Source organism: Arachis hypogaea, chromosome 5, assembly GCF_003086295.3.
Source record: "Arachis hypogaea cultivar Tifrunner chromosome 5, arahy.Tifrunner.gnm2.J5K5, whole genome shotgun sequence".
Classification (NCBI taxonomy): domain Eukaryota; kingdom Viridiplantae; phylum Streptophyta; class Magnoliopsida; order Fabales; family Fabaceae; genus Arachis; species Arachis hypogaea.
In genome coordinates, this window is record NC_092040.1 from 80,002,475 (window position 1) to 80,019,040 (window position 16,566).

Consider the following 16,566-nt stretch of genomic DNA (forward strand, 5'->3'; position numbering starts at 1 on the left):
GGTTGGTAAGAACTTCCCAACCTCTTCTTCGGATCTCATGTCGGATCTCCGGATATTCACCCTTTTTGAGTAAAAAAGGGACCTCAGGGATCACCTTCTTCAAGGCCACAACTTTATAGAAGTGGTCTTGATGCACCCTTGAGACGAATCTTTCCATCTCCATGACTCGGAGGAGGAAGCTTTTGCCTTCCCTTTCCTCTTTCTAGAGGTTTCTCCGGCCTTGGATGCCATAAATGGTTATGGAAAAACAAAAAGCAACGCTTTTACCACACCAAACTTAAAATGTTTGCTCGTCCTCGAGCAAAAGAAGAAAGAAGAGAGTAGAAGAAGAAGAAATGAGGAGAAAGGGAATGGCTTTGTATTCGGCCAAAGGGGAGAGAGATGGTGTTGAAGGTGTGTGAAAATGAGGAGTGAAGGAGGGTTTATATAGGAGAGGGGGAGAGGGATGTTCGGCCATTTGAGGGTGGGTTTGGGTGGGAAAGTGGTTTGAATTTGAATGGTGAGGTAGGTGGGGTTTTATGAAGGATGGATGTGAGTGGTGAAGAGAAAGATGGGATTTGATAGGTGAGGGGTTTTTGGGGAAGAGGTGTTGAGGTGATTGGTGAAGAAGAGAGAGAGTGGTAGGGTAGGTGGGGATCATGTGGGGTCCACAGATCCTGAGGTGTCAAGGAAAAGTCATCCCTGCACCAAATAGCAAGAAAAAACACGTTTTGTGCCTTTTCTGGCGTTAAACGCCGGGCTGGTGCCCATTTCTGGCGTTTAACGCCAGCTTCTTGCCCCTTTCTGGCGTTTAACGCCAGTCTGGTGCCCCTTTCTGGCGTTAAACGCCCAGAATGGTGCCAGACTGGGCGTTAAACGCCCACCAGCTAACCTCACTGGCGTTTAAACGCCAGTGGGTGCGTCCTCCAGGGTGTGCTGTTTTTCTTCCTGTTTTTCATTCTGTTTTTGCTTTTTTCATTAATTTTGTTTCTTCTTATGATCATCAACCTACAAAAAAGATAAAATAACAAAAGAAAATAATTAATTATAAAACATTGGGTTGCCTCCCAACAAGCGCTTCTTTATTGTCATTAGCTTGACAGAGGACTCTCATGGAGTCTCACAGATACTCAGAACCATGTTGGAACCTCCCAACACCAAACTTAGAGTTTGAATGTGGGGGTTCAACACCAAACTTGGAGTTTGGTTGTGGCCTCCCAACACCAAACTTAGAGTTTGACTGTGGGGGCTCTGTCTGGCTCTGTTTTGAGAGAAGCTCTTCATGCTTCCTCTCCATGATGACAGAGGGATATCCTTGGGCCTTAAACACCAAGGATTCTTCATTTACTTGAATGATCAACTCTCCTCTATCCACATCAATCACAGCCTTTGCTGTGGCTAGGAAGGGTCTGCCAAGGATGATGGATTCATCCATGCACTTCCCAGTCTCTAAGACTATGAAATCAGTAGGGATGTAGTGGTCTTCCACTTTAACCAGAACATCCTCTACAAGTCCATAGGCTTGTTTTCGTGAATTGTCTGCCATCTCTAGTGAGATTTTTGCAGCTTGCACCTCAAAGATCCCTAATTTCTCCATTACAGAGAGGGGCATGAGGTTTACACTTGACCCTAAGTCACACAGAGCCTTCTTGAAGGTCATGGTGCCTATGGTACAAGGTATGGAAAACTTCCCAAGATCTTGTCTCTTTTGAGGTAATTTCTGCCTAGACAAGTCATTCAGTTCTTTGGTGAGCAAAGGAGGTTCTTCCTCCCAAGTCTCATTTCCAAATAACTTGTCATTTAGCTTCATGATTGCTCCAAGGTATTTAGCAACTTGCTCCTCAGTGACATACTCATCCTCTTCAGAGGAAGAATACTCATCAGAGCTCATGAATGGCAGAAGTAAGTCCAATGGAATCTCTATGGTCTCATTTTGAGCCTCAGATTCCCATGGTTCCTCATTGGGGAACTCATTGGAGGCTAGTGGACGTCCAGTGAGGCCTTCCTCAGTGGCGTTCACTGCCTCTTCTTCCTCCCAGAATTCGGCCATGTTGATGGCCTTGCACTCTCCTTTTGGATTTTCTTCAGTATTGCTTGGGAGAGTACTAGGAGGGAGTTCAGTAATTTTCTTGCTCAGCTGTCCCACTTGTCCTTCCAAGTTTCTAATGGAGGACCTTGTTTCAGTCATGAAACTTTGAGTGGTCTTGATTAGATCAGAGACCATAGTTGCTAATTCAGAGGTATTCTGCTTAGAGCTCTCTGTCTGTTGCTGAGAAGGTGATGGAAAAGGCTTGCTATTGCTAAACCTGTTTCTTCTACCATTATTGTTGTTGAAACCTTGTTGAGGTCTCTGTTGATCCTTCCATGAAAGATTTGGATGATTCCTCCATGAAGGATTATAGGTGTTTCCATAGGGTTCTCCCATGTAATTCACCTCTTCCATTGAAGGGTTCTCAGGATCATAAGCTTCTTCCTCAGATGAAACTTCCTTAGTACTGCTTGGTGCATTTTGCATTCCAGACAGACTTTGAGAAATCGTATTGACTTGTTGAGTCAATATTTTATTCTGAGCCAATATGGCATTCAGAGTGTCAATCTCAAGAACTCCTTTCTTCTGACTAGTCCCATTGTTCACAGGATTTCTTTCAGAAGTGTACATGAATTGGTTATTTGCAACCATTTCAATCAGTTCTTGAGCTTCAGTAGGCGTCTTCTTCAGATGAAGAGATCCTCCAGAAGAGCTATCTAAAGACATTTTGGATAGTTCAGAGAGACCATCATAGAAAATACCTATGATGCTCCATTCAGAAAGCATATCAGAAGGACACTTTCTGATTAATTGTTTGTATCTTTCCCAAGCTTCATAGAGGGATTCTCCTTCCTTCTGTCTGAAGGTTTGGACTTCCACTCTAAGCTTACTCAATTTTTGAGGTGGAAAGAAGTTTGCCAAGAAGGCATTGACTAGCTTTTCCCAAGAGTCCAGGCTTTCTTTAGGTTGAGAATCCAACCATGTTCTAGCTCTGTCTCTCACAGCAAAAGGGAATAGCATTAGTCTGTAGACCTCAGGGTCAACCCCATTAGTCTTGACAGTGTCACAAATTTGCAAGAACTCAGCTAAAAACTGATGAGGATCTTCCAATGGAAGTCCATGGAACTTGCAATTCTGTTGCATTAGAGAAACTAATTGAGGCTTAAGCTCAAAGTTGTTTGCTCCAATGGCAGGGATAGAGATGCTTCTCCCATAGAAGTCGGGAGTAGGTGCAGTAAAGTCACCCAGCACCTTCCTTGCATTGTTGGCATTGTTGTTGTTTTCGGCTGCCATGAGTTCTTCTTCTTTGAAGAATTCGGTCAGGTGCTCCAAAGAAAGTTGTGCTTTGGCTTCTCTGAGCTTTCTCTTCAAGGTCCTTTCAGGTTCAGGATCAGCCGCAACAAGAATGCCTTTGTCTTTGCTCCTGCTCATAAGAAAGAGAAGAGAACAAGAAAATGCGGAATCCTCTATGTCACAGTATAGAGATTCCTTTAGGTGTCAGAGGAAAAGAAGAGTAGAAGACAGAAGTAGAAAATTCGAACTTATCAGAGAAGATGGAGTTCGAATTTTGCATTAAGGAATAGTGTTAGTCCATAAGTAGAAGGATGTGAGAAGGAGGGAAGTAATTTTCGAAAATTAAGTGAAATTTTGAAAACATTTTTTGAAAAACATTACTTAATTTTTGAAAATGAAAATGGAAAAGAAATCAAGTGATTTTTGAAAAAGATTTTGAAATCAGAAATAAAAAAGATTTGATTGAAAACTATTTTGAAAAAGATGTGGTTAAGAAGATATGATTGATTTAAAAAAATGTGATTGAGAAGATATGATTTGAAAAACATTTTAAAAAGATTTGATTTGAAAATTAAAAACTTGACTAACAAGAAAAGATATGATTCAAACATTAAACCTTTCTCAACAGAAAAGGTAACATACTTGAAATGTTGAATCAAATCATTAATTGATAGTAAGTATCTTTGAAAATGGAAAGAAATTGATTTTGAAAAAGATTTGATTGAAAAAAATGATTTGAAAAAGATTTGATTTTGAAAAGATTTTGAAAACTAAAAAAAAAAATTTGATTTGAAAACAAAATCTTCCCCCTCTAGCCATCTTGGCGTTAAACGCCCAGAATGGTATCCATTCTGGCATTTAACGCCCAAAATGCTACCCTTTTGGGCGTTAAACGCCCAACCAGGTACCCTGGCTGGCGTTTAAACGCCAGTCTGTCCTTCTTCACTGGGCGTTTTGAACACCCAGCTTTTTCTGTGCAATTCCTCTGCTGTATGTTCTGAATCTTCAATTCTCTTTATTATTGACTTGAAAAGACACAAATTAAAAATATTTTTGGATTTTTAATAATAAGGAAAAATCAAAATGCAACTAAAATCAAATAACAATGCATGCAAGACACCAAACTTAGCAGTTTGTGTACTACTGACACTAATGAGAATGCATATGAGACACACAAAAACACTCAAGTCAAGAGAATTCAAAGATTAGAGTAAGAAATCATCAAGAATTATTTGAAGATCCTTAAGACACATGAATGAATACATGCAATTGACACAAAACTTAAAATGACACACTAGACTCAAACAAGAAATATTTTTGGATTTTATGTTTTTGTAATTTTTTTTTGTGTTTTTTTCGAAAATTAAGTGGAAAAAGATATCAAAATTCTTAATGAGAATTCCAGGAATCATGCAATGTTAGTCTAAAGCTTCAGTCTAAAGGAATTAGACATGGCTAGCCAAGCTTCAGCAGGACATTGCATTCAAGAGCTAAATTGATGAAGATCAATCAGCTTTGGTGATGATAAGAACATCACATTGAAACACTAGAATTCATTCTTAAGAACTCTGAAGAAAAAATACCTAATCTAAGCAACAAGATGAACCGTCAGTTGTCCAAACTGAACAATCCCTGGCAATAACGCCAAAAACTTGGTGTTGTTGCCGGATCTTGGCACTGATGTTACCAAAAGCTTGCTCAAAACTAGAACAATCCCCGGCAACGGCGCCAAAAACTTGGTGCGCGAAATTGTGAACAATACTTTTTCACAACTCTCATAATCCCCGGTCATGAGCCCCAAAAACTTGGTAGCTCAATACCATGGCATTACACAACTTCGCACAACTAACCAGCAAGTGCACTGGGTCGTCCAAGTAATAAACCTTACGCGAGTAAGGGTCGATCCTACGGAGATTGTTAGTATTGAAGCAAGCTATGGTCATCTTGTAAATCTTAGTCAGGCAAACTCAAATGGTAATGGTGATGAACGAAAATAACACAAAGGTAAAGATAGAGATACTTATGTAATTCATTGGTAGGAACTTCAGATAAGCGCATGGAGATGCCTTCCCTTCCGTCTCTCTGCTTTCCTACTGTCTTCATCCAATCCTTCTTACTCCCTTCCATGGCAAGCTTAAGGAAGGGTTTCACCGTTGTCAGTGGCTACCTCCCATCCTCTCAGTGAAAGCGATTGCATATGCTCTTTCACAGCATAGCGGAATTCATCTGTCGGTTCTCAATCAGGCCGGAATAGAATCCAGTGATTCTTTTGCGTCTGTCACTAACGCCCCGCCTTCAGGAGTTTGAAGCACGTCACAGTCATTCAGTCATTGAATCCTACTCAGAATACCACAGACAAGGTTAGACCTTCCGGATTCTCTTGAATGCTGCCATCAGTTCTCGCCTATACCATGAAGACTCTGATCTCACGGAATGGTTGGCTCGTTTGTCAGACGAGCACTCGGTTGTCAGGCGATCAACCATGCATCGTGCAATCAGGAATCCAAGAGATATTCACTAGAGCCTTGATCGCTTGTAGAACAAGAGTGGTTGTCAGTCACCTTGTTCATGGGTGAGAATGATGATGAGTGTCACGGATCATCACATTCATCAAGTTGAAGAACAAGTGATATCTTAGAACAAGAACAAGCGGAATTGAATGGAAGAACAATAGTAATTGCATTAATACTCGAGGTACAGCAGAGCTCCACACCTTAATCTATGGTGTGTAGAAACTCCACCGTTGAAAATACATAAGCATAAGGTCTAGGCATGGCCGAATGGCCAGCCTCCCAAAGAGGGTTCAATCATAAAAACATGATCAAAAGATCCAAAGATCGAAAGACTCCCCAATACAATAGTCAAAGGTCCTACTTATAGAAAACTAGTAGCCTAAGGTGTACAGAAATGAGTAAATGACATAAAAATCCACTTCCGGGCCCACTTGGTGTGTGCTTGGGCTGAGCAATGAAGCATTTTCGTGCAGAGACTCTTCTTGGAGTTAAACGCCAGCTTTAGTGCCAGTTTGGGCGTTTAACTCCCATTTGGGTGCCAGTTCCAGCGTTTAACGCTGGGATTCCTGAGGGTGACTTTGAACGCCGGTTTGTGCCATCAAATCTTGGGCAAAGTATGGACTATCATATATTGCTGGAAAGCCCAGGATGTCTACTTTCCAACGCCGTTGAGAGTGCGCCAATTGGGCTTCTGTAGCTCCAGAAAATCCACTTCGAGTGCAGGGAGGTCAGAATCCAACAGCATCTGCAGTCCTTTTTTTGGTCTCAGAATCAGATTTTTGCTCAGGTCCCTCAATTTCAGCCAGAAAATACCTGAAATCACAGAAAAACACACAAACTCATAGTAAAGTCCAGAAAAGTGAATTTTAACTAAAAACTAATAAAAATATACTAAAAACTAACTATATCATACCAAAAACATACTAAAAACAATGCCAAAAAGCATACAAATTATCCGCTCATCACCTATGCTTACACACACGCCCTGTTTCACAAATTTAAACTTTGTTTTCAACTATGTCACCTTCCAAACATGGTTGTTAGCTTCTAAAATACCATTTTAAGACTCTTGGGCTTATTCTTGAGCATTGAAACATGGAAAAGTCTTTGGAGAATTTATTTGGGTTTTACCTTAGAAAGTTAGCAATCGGAGGTGTAGGTTTCTGGTGTACTGAGGATGGGTGTGGTGGAGTGAGAAAGAAGGTTCGTACTGGAATTGAGAAATTGATGAACTATGAGTTCGGAATGGAAATCATGAATTGATGATGGTTGTGATGAGTCGAGGACTCGAAGAGAAATGATGATCTTGATGGATGTTGAGAGTGTGCGGGGCTTATATCCCCGGTGTAGCAGATTTTCTCTGCTGCATGACTAGTTATTGTTAAGAGTGTGCGGAGCCTATATCTCTGGCGTGGTAGATATTTCTGTCGCATTACTTGTTGAATGTTGAGAGTGTGCGGGGCCATATCCACGGTGTGGTAGATTGTTCTACTGCATGATTTGTTGTGGTTGGTTCCTTCTCTGCTGCAGGAAGTTTGCGGGGCCTATATCCCAGGCGTAGTAGACTCCCTACTGCATGAGTGTGCACGGTACTATATCTTTGGTGTAGTAGATTTGCTGCTGTATGAGTGTGCAGGGCACTATATCTCTGGCATGGCAGAAAAGGCTACATCCGGGAGGATGTTTCGGGTTGGCATTTACGGACCGACAAGTGATATCACGAGCCAATAGGATAAACATTCATCATATGGATATCTTATGTGCTTGTTTGCTTTGATTACTTGGGCTTGCTTAATTGTATAATATGCTTACTTGCTTCTTAAATTACATGTTACATATTTGAATATTACTTGTGTTTTCTTTTCTTGCATTATATGTGTCTGTCTGGTGCTGAGGAGGTTAGGTAGACGGTGGCGATGGGATCGCACGGAGGGTAGGGTAGCGAAGGCTGTAGGACAGCGGTGACTAGATTAGTTAGTAATCCCCTAAGTTAGATTACCCTGTTATTATGTTATGGTTATAAGTTATGTTTAATGTTTTAGTATACCTTAAGATTGAATCTTGAGATGGATATGGAGTCTAGGATTGCCTTTGGCATCCCGGGGTCTTATATCCTACATCACTGGGCACTATTACCATACTGAGAACTTCAGGTTCTAATACCATATTCTGTTGTTGCTTTTCAGATGCAGGTCACAACCCACCTCGGTGAGTTGTCTGAATGGTGATAGAAGCGGAGGATCCTGTTGCTCTTGGAGTCTTTTTGATTTTTTTGTTTATACATCTCTCACTTTTGTATTTGCTTTTGCCTAGGGGCTTGCATTGAGAGAGAAAAACTTGTATAAGCTGTTTTTATTGTCAGTTTCCTGTATGGTCTGTATATCGCTAGCCGGTTTAAACTCCGGGAATCTGGCTAGATTCTTATGTTATTATACTATTAACCCTTGTTATATTATACCTATGTCTTGTGCATTACGTTAAAAGTTTCATTAATACGTTTTGCGCTTTTCAAATCCTGTTTTTGAGCTATATCCTTCATCAAGCTTCTAGATTATATCAATTCTTTCTATATATTATATGTATGAGCTTAGAACTATCGTAATCTCTGATTATCCTTTGCTTTACGATGCGAGGTAAAGCTTAAGCTAATTAGGGTGTTACAATGGTTCTCCATGTCATCCCCCATATTCATATCCAAGTCCTCCTCTTCTTCCTCTGCACCAATAACCATCTTTCCTCTTTATTCCCTCCTTAATCTAAGGATGGTCCTCTCAGGTTAAGATTCAAAAGAGGTTGAAGCTCCTCTTCTTCTACCTGTCATACAATCAGCAAAACACACTAAAAAGAGAAAAGTGAATGAATCACTCTTGATACGATTGTGCTTAGTGTGAGTGGTGCAATTTATCAAACAATTGGTGGATTAGTTTTCCAGAAATGTAAATAAGCAATAAAAACAAGTAAAGGTGATGAGACTAAAAGTAAAATGACTAAAACAAAACAAATTAACAAGGTAAAGCGATTTGCGCTCAATCTAGTTATCCTCTAATTTAATCATTATCAATGCAAAATCAATCCCGGCAACAGCACCGTAAACTTGATGCACCGAAATCTGTATCGCTACAAATTCCTCTCAGTAAGTATACCGAATTGTCGTCAAGTAAAAACTCACAATAGAGTGAGGTCGAATCCCACAGGAATTGATTGGTTGAGCAACTTTTATTAAAGGAGTGTTCTAGTTGAGCTTAAGCAAAATTTGATTGAGAATTAAAGAAATTTAAATGGCGGGAAACGTAAATAGCATGGAATGTAAATAACGGAAAGTAAATGACAAAATGTAAAGTGCAAAAAATAAATTACAGGAAATTAAATGGGAATGGGGATGATTAACATAAATGTAAACAGCAGAATATAGATAATGGGAAAGATTAGAAATGGGAAAGCTCATTAGGCTTAGGAGATATTGAATTCTCTGAATCAAGTTCATTCTCATCTCTTCCTCAATCCATGCATTCATTGATCTCTTGGCAATCTTAGGTGATTGAATCCCAATTCCTTAGTAATTGATGACCGGAATTCACTCCCCATATAAAATAAATCCATTCTTTGGCAAGTGCACCAAATATCATCAAGTAATAACCCACTAGGAGTGGGGTCGAATCCCACAGAGATTAACAGATAAAGCAAGCAATAGTTGATTAATTAGCCTAGTTAGAGAAGCACAATTGGATGATAAGCAACAAGGAAATGTAAATGACATGAAAGTAAAGGAAAGCAATAAAGTGCAAGAAAGTAAATGGCAAGAAAAGTAAAGTACAAGAAAGTAAAGTGATGGAAAGTAAATAGTTAGAACTAAAAAGGAAAAAGGGGCATTGCGATCAAGAGGTATTGCATTCTCTGAACCAATCATATTCTTATCTTATCTTCAATCATGCAACTCATTGACCTCTTGGCAATCATGAGTGATTGAACCCTAATTCCTTGGTGATTCAATCTCTCAATTCTTGATCAATAGCCAATTCCTTGGTCTAGTTGTTCATGAAGAGAGATATAGCTTGGTCCCTGATTATACAACACATTTTTATAGATCCAAATAATGGGTAGATTAAATGTCACAATATCCAACCCAAAACCCAAATCTACTCAATTGTGAGAAGGATTTTCAAGCATGGTTTTATGATTCCTGTACCAAGGTTCACATAAAACCCAAATACATTCAATCTCTTTTCCAAGATAATTAAATGCTATCATGAAGAACGAAAATCTTTCAAGTAAATCAAAGAGAAGATGAAGAGAAAAAGAAGAATAAAAACAAACTAATCCATTAAATTGCAATAGAGCTCTCTTTCCCAATGGAAAGAGTTAGTAACTAAAATATTTACATGTAAGAAAGTGAAAGAGGAGAGAATGGTGGAAGGAGGGGTCCGAAGACTCACTCCCCCAATGGAGTGTGTATCTAGAATTCTATATGATTCCCTAATTCTGTGAAACTAAGGCCTTTATATAGGCTTTCGTAAATTACAAACTTAAATGAAATTGAAAGCAAATTACAATGAAATGAAAATAAACTATTCTAGATGCTTCTTCTGGCCTTGATTGGTTGATAATTGTGGCTTGCATGAGAGTTGGAGTGAGCTTGGTTGAAGGTTGGGGGCTGTAGGAAGAAGTTGGCATGTGCGTTCAAGTGCCACACCCAATAGAATTTGCTCTTTAGATTGTGACCCACTTTGCAATGTTAAAAGTATGGAGTTTTTTGGGCCTCAAATCAAATTTCCAATATAATATATTATATATTGTTAGAAAGCCTTGGATGTCGGCTTTCTAATGCCACTGAAATCAACTCATTTGGACCTCTCTAGCTCAGGTTATGCCCATTTGAATGTGAAGAGGTCAATTGTCAAATACCCCGGCGTGCCACGCCCACTTCTGGTCTGCCACGTCCATTCTTGGCGTGCCCCGCCTTCAATGATACACCAAATCTTCCTCTCTAGCCATTAGAACTGGCGTGCCACGCCCAGAACATGGCGTGCCACGCCCATCTTAGAAAAGGGATTGGTGTGCCACGCCCAGGTTTGCAATGCTGAACAAAATGGTCTTTTTCACCTTCAAGTTTAACTTCCACCATAGAGTGTTATATATCGTGGAAATCTGTTGAAGTCAGCTTTTTAACCCCACCAAAATCACATCATTTGGATCTCTACAACTCAAGTTAAGTTCCTTTGAAGATGAAGAGGTCAGGCTGGTATCTCTGCAGGGACGTGTTTTTCTTCTTGTGCACTATAATGTGTTATATATGGTTGGAAATCTCTAGATGTCTACTTTCTAATGGTACTAGAACCTTTTCATTTGGAGTTGTGTAGCTCATAATATCCTCATTTGAAGGAGAGGAAGTCAGGCTGGCATATGCCCCGGCGTGCCACACCAATGCATGGCGTCCCACACCCATAGTGGGGCTCAAAATCACTCCTCTGGAACTTAAGCCTGGTGTGGCATGCCCAAAACACCAAGTGGCACGCCCTCTTTGAGATATTGGCTTCACAAACTTGGCGTGTCATGCCCAGAGCACCAAGTGGCGCGTCCATTGATAAGAATTGGCTTCAAAAGCTTGGCGTGCCACGCCCAAAGCTCCAAGTGGCACGCCCATTGTTGAGTGTCAGGTTCACAAGCTTGGTGTGCTACGCCCAGAGCACCAAGTGGCACACCAGCTTCCTTTGCTTCTTTTGTGCTTTTCTGCTTCTTTTTCCACCATTTTCTACAAAGTTAAACAATTCAAAGAAATCAAAGCAATATACAACTTAAGCACAAAAATACTCAATAATTAAGTATAATGATTTAAATTTTGACATGAAAAAGCATAGAAAAACATGACATGATGCACAGTCATCAGCAATTCAATCTCTCTAAGCTTGAACAATTGCCCAATTCCATGATCTAATTGCTCATGGGAAGAGATGAAGTATGATCACTGATTATACCACATGTTTTTTTAGATCAGAGTATTGGAAGGATTATATGTCACCATATCCATCCAACCCTCAACCCGGTCCAACATGAGAAAGCATTTCTTGCATGATTTCCTCATTCCTCTTCCAAGGTTAAGAGGAAATCCAAGTATAAGTAATTTCCCTTCCGAGACAATTTCCCAATCGGATGAAGATCGAAAGCTTTCAAGCAAATCAAGATAATGGAAAGAAGAAGAAGAATAAAAACTATAATTGATCTATCGAATTACAACAGACCTCCCTAACCCAATGAAGAGAGGTTTAGTTGTTCACATATCTGGGAATGGAAATTGAAAATGAAAAGTGCATTTCAAAAGTAAATTGAATTACAGAGAAAGTAAAATACAGTGTGCTTACAATCCTGAATCCCCAAGTCCCAATAGCCTTTCTAGTTCAAAACTACCCCTATATATACTACTTCTATGATCTTCAGTTAAGTTTGCAAGTCTCTCGATATGGGCCTTTGAGCTTAGTTGAAGTAGTTGCAATCTCAGTGGGCTTAGCTCAGCTTGCTGGAGGAGCTTGAGTCAGGTATCCTTCATGTTAGTCAGACCGTTAGTGTGGTTAAAGTCAAGTGTAAAACCCGGTTGGAAAACGTTAGTGATATTAACTATGTCACCAATGTCCCAACCCTTTTTACTGATGTTAACACCACCGTTAGTGGCACTAACGTGGCCACTAACGTAGCCTTTCCTAACCTTTGATCACGTTAATGGTGTTAACTTCACCATTAATGTCAAAATCATCATTTCCTCCACGTTAATGGCAAACATTAGTGGTGTTAACGTGGCCGTTAACGTGGGCATACCTTGGCTCGAAGACGTTAATGGTGTTAACTTCACCACTAACGTTGCAAACTTCCTCCTCTTCTATGTTAGTGCCCAAGTTAGTGGCCACGTTCTGGGTTTCTTGGTCATTCTTAACTTTAGTGGTGAAGTTAACACCACTAACGTTGCATCTCTTCCCTTGCTCCACGTTAATGCCCACGTTAGTGGCACTAATGTAGCCACTAACGTGGGCTTATGATGGCATTCCTAACGTTAGTGGTGAAGTTAACACCACTAATGTTGCAACTCTTTCTTCTTCCACATTAGTGCCCATGTTAGTGGCACTAATGTGGCCACTAACGTGGGCTTATATGGCCTTCGAAGACGTCAGTGGTGTTAACTTCACCACTAACGTTGCAAGCTTTCCTTTTCTCCACGTTAATGGCCACGTTAGTGGCACTAAAGTGGCTCTTCTCTGCTTCTTCTTACCTGACATCAAACAAACAAAGTGCTTCAAATCTTGCTCTAGACAATGAGATGATGCATTATTCAATTTATCTTTCAGTTATATCATTATTCTCATGAAAATGTTCAAAATTCACAATATTTGCTAGAATCAAAGTGTGAATGCATATTCAACTAAATACTTGCCTATTGCCTAAGAAAATGCATGAAACTAACCTAAAACACACAAGAAATGGCTAGTAAAACTAGCTAAGATGCCCTGGCATCACATATTCCACTACTACCAATATGTACTTGAATGAATATGATAGGGGAAAGGGTCCCATGAAATCTATTCCCCAAAGGTCAAACAATTCTACTTCCAAGATAAAATTTTAGGGCATTTCATTTCTCTTTATTAGGCCTCTTGCTCTTTGGCATTCATCACACAGATTTACAAAATCCCTGGCAGCTGTTCTTTCTGCCCCAAAATGTCCACCATAACCTGAACTGTGGCAGTGCCATAGGATGTCTCTCATATCGATTTCTGGCACACACCTTCTAATCATTCCATCTGGGCATCTCTTGAATAGAAAGGGTTCATCCCACAAGAATTTTTTGGCTTCAGTGAGCAACTTCTTCACTTGTTGCCTGGTGTAATCTTGAGGAATCCTTCTTCACACCTTGTAGTTTGCAATATCAGCAAACCAAGGTGCTTGTTGAACTTGAAATAGATGCTCATCTGGGAACTTCTCATTTACTAGTTGTGGTGCATCTTGGTTGATCTATTGTGGTAACCTTGACAAATTATTTGCAACTTGGTTCTCACTTCCTTTCCTATCCCTTACTTCAATGTCAAATTCTTGTAGCAAAAGAACCCACCTAATAAGCCTTGGCTTAGCATGCTGTTTAGACATGAGATACTTGAGAGCAGCATGATCAGTTTATACTACAACTTTTGAACCAATCAAGTATTGTCTGAATTTATTAAATGCATATACAATTGCCAATAGTTCTTTTTCTGTGGTGGTGTAATTTTTTTGTGCCTCATTTAACACTTTCCTTTCATAGTGTATGACATGATGCAACTTATCCTTCCTTTGTCCCAGTACAGCACCAATTGCAAAATCACTTGCATCACACATAAGTTCAAAAGGATGTCTCCATTCTAGGGGTGTGATGATTGGTGCTGTAGTGAGTTTAGTTTTCAAAGTTTCGAAAGCATGTTTGCAGTTATCATCAAAGGTAAAAGGGTTGTCAACCACTAGCAAGTTGCTTAGTGGTCTAGCTATCTTTGTGAAATCTTTGATGAATCTCCTGTAAAATCCAAAATGCCCAAGAAAACTTCTCATTGCTTTCACATTGATTGGTACATGAAGCTTTTCTATGATCTCTATTTTAGCCTTGTCAACTTCTATACCATTGTTTGAAACTTGATGTCCAAGAACAATGCCTTCTGGTATCATGAAATGACATTTTTCCCAATTCAAGACTAAGTTTGTTTCTTGACATCTTTTCAAGACAATGGTTAGATGATGCAAACAAATTGGGAAAAAAACATGATTGGGAATGCATGGATCACCAAGAACCATGATCAAAGTGTGAACCCGGATCCAAAGAATTGGCTTACTATGGTTCGGGGGAAATACTTGAATTTTAGTCCGGAAAATGTAAGGTTTGCATTCAACTTGCCCATGATGCAAGGAGATGAATATCCTTACACTAGAAGGGTCAACTTTTATCAAAGGTTGGACCAAGTCCTCACAGTTATTTGTGAAGAGGGCGCCCAATGGAAGAGAGATTCAAGAGGAAAGCCGGTTCAACTGAGAAGGCATGACCTCAAACCCGTGGCTAGAGGATGGTTGGAGTTTATCCAACGCTCAATCATTCCCACTAGCAACCGGTCCGAAGTTACTATAGACCGAGCTATCATGATCCATAGCATCATGATTGGAGAAGAAATAAAAGTTCATGAGGTGATATCCCAAGAACTTTATAAGGTGGCGGACAAGTCCTCTACCTTGGCAAGGTTAGCCTTTCCTCATCTCATTTGTCACCTCTGTTATTCAGTTGGAGTTGACATAGAGGGAGATATCCCCATTGATGAGGACAAGCCCATTACTAAGAAGAGGATGGAGCAAACAAGAGACCCCTCTCATCATCAAATCCCTGAGATGCCTCAAGGGATGCACTTTCCTCCACAAAACTATTGGGAGCAACTAAACACCTCCCTAGGAGAATTGAGTTCCAACATGGGACAACTAAGGGTGGAGCACCAAGAACATTCCATTCTCCTCCATGAAATTAAAGAAGATCAAAGAATCATGAGAGAGGAGCAACAAAGGCAAGGAAGAGACATTGAGGAGCTCAAGCACTCCATAGGATCTTCAAGAGGAAGAACAAGCCGCCATCACTAAGGTGGACCCGTTCTTTAATTTCCTTGTTCTTTACTTTCCTATTTTTCGAATTTTAGTGCTGATGTTTATCTATGTTTGTGTCTTGTGATCATTAGTGTCTTAGTGTCTATGCCTTAAAGTTATGAATGTCCTATGAATCCATCACCTTTCTTGAATGAAAAATGTTCTTAATTGAAAAAAGAAAAGAATTGCATGAATTTTGAATTTTATAACAGTTTAATTATTTTGATGTGGTGGCAATATTTTTGTTTTCTGAATGTATGCTTAAACAGTGCATATGTCTTTTGAATTTGTGGTTCATGAATGTTGGCTCTTGAAAGAATGTTGAAAAAGGAGACATGTTACTGAGGATCTGAAAAATCATAAAAATGATTCTTGAAGCAAGAAAAAGCAGTGAATACAAAAAAAAAGAGAGAAGAAAAACGAAAAAAAAGGGAGAAAAGAAAACGGAAAAAAAAAAGAGAGAAAAAGAAAGAAATAAAGTTGTGGACTCTAGCAAAGCTGAGTCACAATCTGAAAAGGTTTACCCAATTATGTGTCTGTGGCATGTATGTATCCGGTGGTAATACTGGAAGACAGAGTGCTTTGGGCCACGGCCAAGACTCAATAAGTAGCTGTGTTCAAGAATCATCATACTTAACTAGGAGAATCAATAACACTATCTGGATTCTAAGTTCCTAAAGAAGCCAATCATTCTGAATTTCAAAGGATAGAGTGAGATGCCAAAACTGTTCAGAGGCAAAAAGCTAAAAGCCCCGCTCATCTAATTAATACTGATCTTCATAGATGTTTTTGGAATTCATTGCATATTCTCTTCTTTTTATCTTATTTGATTTTCAGTTGCTTGAGGACAAGCAACAATTTAAGTTTGGTGTTGTGATGAGCGGATAATTTGTACGCTTTTTGGCATTGTTTTTAGTATGTGTTTAGTATGATCTAGTTAGTTTTTAGTATATTTTTATTATTTTTTAGTTAAAATTCACTTTTCTGGATTTTACTATGAGTTTGTGTATTTTTCTGTGATTTCAGGTATTTTCTGGCTGAAATTGATGGACCTGAGCAAAAATCTGATTCAGAGACTAAAAAGGACTGCAGATGCTGTTGGATTCTGACCTCCCTGCACTC

The 16,566-nt window shown here is 39.6% G+C and overlaps 1 non-coding gene across 1 annotated transcript; it reads left to right on the top strand.

Moving 5' to 3' along the window:
- The first annotated feature begins 2,788 nt into the window (after nucleotides 1–2,788).
- On the top strand, nucleotides 2,789–2,896 carry LOC112804885 (small nucleolar RNA R71). The gene has a single exon (XR_003203503.1). It is a non-coding gene; the product is annotated as a small nucleolar RNA R71 (small nucleolar RNA).
- The last annotated feature ends 13,670 nt before the right edge of the window (nucleotides 2,897–16,566 follow it).